The sequence below is a fragment of the Etheostoma spectabile genome, chromosome 12, assembly GCF_008692095.1.
Source record: "Etheostoma spectabile isolate EspeVRDwgs_2016 chromosome 12, UIUC_Espe_1.0, whole genome shotgun sequence".
Classification (NCBI taxonomy): Eukaryota; Metazoa; Chordata; class Actinopteri; order Perciformes; family Percidae; genus Etheostoma; species Etheostoma spectabile.
In genome coordinates this window covers 25,749,125-25,753,448 of record NC_045744.1, presented here as the reverse complement: position 1 = coordinate 25,753,448, position 4,324 = coordinate 25,749,125, and positions in this window count along the sequence as shown.

Sequence of the window (4,324 nt, the reverse complement as noted above, 5' to 3'; positions counted from 1 at the left end):
TAAAGGTCAGTAAAAAAAAAAAAAAGAAAAAAAAAAGTGCGCTGATAGTGTTTTATATCAAAGTAGGCCATGGTTACACAACCTCCCCTTGAACATTAGATCTGAATATTGACGCTAAAGATCGAGAGCCGTCAACAAGGTCTTTCAGCAACTTGGCCGGTGTCACATCTTCATTTACGCTCGTAAGAACCCTTTAAACCTAAGATATGTGACAGTAACGTGTAAGTAGATATGACACTATAGGTAATTACATTTAGGGTAAATAAGTATTTTCCACATGATATTAATTATTAATGCTATAGCTATGAAGTAAACACAAGAAATAAGTAATCCATTATTACTACAGATAGGTTTAACTGGTCTTGTCTGTATAATCGTCTTGTGCATCATCTTTATACAAACCACTGACTTAGTAATGTACAGTACATACGCATTCAAGGAAATTCAGTATTATTTATTTTCTGCCTTCTGTCATATTTCAGCACGTTACCTTTAGCTGTGGCCAACATGGCACACGCCTTGAGAGTGGAGCTGTACTGTAATGAAATGTGAATTCATTTAAAAGCAATGTCTACTTCACACAGACTGTATTGTTTGACATAGTCCATAATGGTATGTTTGCATTATTTTGTCAAGCCTTATTGTTGATATTTATGCCAGCTGTGTCTCAAACTTTGAGCTGTTGTCATGACAGTTTGGAAATAAAAGCAAAAAATAACATCACTCTGTCATTTGAATGTACTTCCTTCTTATATTAAGCTTTTTTACCCCGCAGGAACTTCAGAGAAAAGTAAAAACTGTAAGTAAGGAAAACATTCTATTGATCAATCTTGCTTGTCAAAAATGTTTTATTGACAATATTTCACCAACAAATGTCTCAGTATCTACATCTTTTGTCCCCCCTCTTTTATAAACTAATGCGATTTCTTTGTTGAGTCGGTCTATCTCCACCTTTCCTCTAAGCGGCAGTCCCTGTTTCACGAAGATTACAATTTAAATAGCCTGATGGTTTATTAGCCTTAGGTTGTGTTCAAACCACAAAACTGCAATCCGATGATTTGCTGCAGCTGCTGCGGAGCGGGGGAGTGTCACTGACATGGCCAATTTGTGGGACATGCTATTGTGTTCATTAACCCCTCCGATGTAGCACAAGTAGACTTTATATTTCACAGTTATTGTTTTCCGTCAGATCGTTTATAGATCTCAACGTTTCCGACCGCACTGGTCATTTCACAGAGAAAGAGAGAGAGAGAGAGAGAAAAGAGACCAGCGAGACAGAGCTGTTGTCCAGCAAAGATGAGACACTGCTGATCTGGAGGGATACCTTGAAACAGAACAGTGTATAAGAACTTGTGCTAAACCTGGTAAAGTCCTTTAACCCTTACAGCTGCCAATCCCATGGCATCCCTACCGTCGACGGAGTAAGTGTATGTGGATGGCATCGTAGAATAAATAGGCTACTTCAGATGTCAGCCGACAGCCCGTATTTTAGTGTACAACTCCACTCCACATGTTCTTATCTCACTGCTCTTATACAAAAAATAGATAATATTATCCTTAATATTTGCAACAATGGAATGACTGTCAAGAAACATCATGTTATTAGATGTGATAAGTTCAAGGCTATGTTTATCAATGTGGATATTCCGAACTCGAATAAGCCGACCACACGTAAATACAAGCCAACAGGCCAGTTTAAAAAAAAAAAAAAAAACATATATTGCAGCTCTCAAAAAGGCTCATATTTGCCAAACACCACACGCACACACCACACACACACACACAAACACACACACACACACACCACACACACACACACACACACACACACCACCCACACCACACACCATTTTGATTATAGCAGATTGGTAAAATAATACATCATTAATTATGGAACCATTAATTACATACTCTGTAATGTGAACATAGCAGAGAGCAGAGCCGCTGTGTGTCCCCATAACAGATTTGAATGTATGCACCAAGGTGTGCGTTTAAAAACTATGGCAAGCCCTTTTAACATTTAAAAGCTAAGTTCGACTATCCGGAATTAACATTGTAGATAGCAATAACGTCTTTATGACTAGTCATAATTACATTTCGGATAGTTGCAATTGTCATTCAAGATATCTGTATCGTGATTGTGACTAGTCAAAACAACAGATAGAAATATCTGTAATTCAGTTTTGACTAGGCAAAACTGAATTACAGATATCTACAATGACGTCATTGAAAACGTTAATCAACGCGTCACACATCTTAAATGACAATTGCAGATATCTGTAATTCAGTTTTGACTAGGCAAAATGAAAGTTAAAGATATCTCAAACGTCATTATGACTAGTGCAAATTACTGGGCATGCCGTTGCTCTATTTTAGATCCGTGATTTCCCCTCCCCGCCATAATCAAAGAAGTGGTAGATTAAGTAGAAGTTTAAGTTACTTATTTTGAGAACGGAAGAAGAAGTCATGGCGTTGGTTTAATAAAAAAAACAGAAAATGGCATGCAATGAACGAGCCCTCACAGAGGGATTTGTGGGAGAGAGAAAGTTGTTTATTGAAAACGTGTAAAGAAATCTCGGAAGAATTGAACATATGCGGAAAGTAACGCTGAATCCTCATTCTTGCTGCCAGCTCCTGTTGCACGGGCTGCAGCTTAAAAAGACGATTAAAACGCCTTCGCCCCCTGGCGCTCGACATGGTGCTTGTGTAATTACACAATAACAGGTGCTAGCTATGGGATTTGATGATTTGAACAAGCGCTCTGCTCCCGTGTGGATGCGGGCCCATTTTGCATAAAGATATCTGCAACGTCATTTTGCCTAGTCAAAACTTAATTCAAGATGTCTGTAATTACATTGACTAGGCAGAATGAAAGTTAAAGAAATCTCAAATTTCAGATATCTCTTAATTAAAAATTTTCAAGAAAATATATCTGAAAATAGATATCTACTATTAAATTACGAAATACCTAAAAGTTACAGTTCTACAACGTCATTTCGCCTAGTCAAAACTTAATTAAGATATCTGAAAAGGACAATAGATATCTGGAATTGAGTTGAATCAAAGATACTTGAACTGGAGTTATAGGCAAGCCATTTAACATTTAAAAGCTAGACTGGATATGTGTTGCAGTATCTTTAATTCAGTTTTGCTAGTCAAAAAGAAATTGGATATCCGCAATACTTTCTTCCTATCCTCATTGTAATTTAAGAACCACAAAGACATTCTTCGGGACAAATTAATCACGTTTGCCATTCATGTATGTGGTTATCATTTCCAGATATCACAATTCGTTGCAGATATCCACTATGTGAATTAGGATATTCACAACTGAATTGATAGTCTGTAATTCCGTTTGTATCTACAATGTGATACTGACTAGTCACACTCCTGGCGCCCTTTTCATAAAGCTAAGTTCGACATCCGGATTAACATTGTAGATATCAAAACGTCTTTATGACTAGTCATAATACATTCGGATAGTTGGAATTGTCTCAAGATCTTGTAACGTAATTGTGACAGTCACAACAACAGATGAAATCTGTTACGTTTTGCTAGGCAAACGAATACAGTTCTACAATCGTCATTGACGTTAATCAACGCGTCACACATCTTAAATGACAATGCGATATCTTAATCAGTTTGTACTAGGCAAAATGAAGTTAAAGATATTCAAACGTCATTTGACTAGTGCAAATACTGGGCATGCCGTTGCTCTATTTTGATCCGTGATTTCCCTCCCCGCCATAATCAAGAGTGGTAGAACGTAGAGTTAAGTTACTTATTCTGAACGGAAGACGAAAGGCTGTGCTGGCGTTGGCTTTAAAACCGAAATGGCATGCAATTGAACGGCCCTCACAGAGGATTTGGGAGAAGAGAGTTGTTCTATTGAAAACTGTGAAAGGAATCTCGAAGAATTGGCATTCGGGAAAGTAACGCTGAATCTATTTCTTGCTGCCAGCTCCTGTCTTGCACGGGCTGCAGCATTAAAAAGACGATAAAAAACGCCTTCGCCTCTGGCTGCTCCGACATGGTGCTAATGTGCTAATAAACACCTAACAGGTGCTAGCTATGGGATTTGATGATTTGAAACAGCGCTGCTCCCGCCTGTGGGATGCGGGCCCATTTGCATAAGATACTGCAACTCATTTTGCCTAGTCAAAACTCTAATTCAAGATGTCTGTAATTACATTTTGATAGGCCGAATGAAAGTTAAAGAAATCTCAAATTTCAGATATCTCTAATTAAAATTTATTTCAAGATAAATATATCTTGAAAATAGATATCTACTATTAAATTACGAATATCCCTAACTCCAGTTACA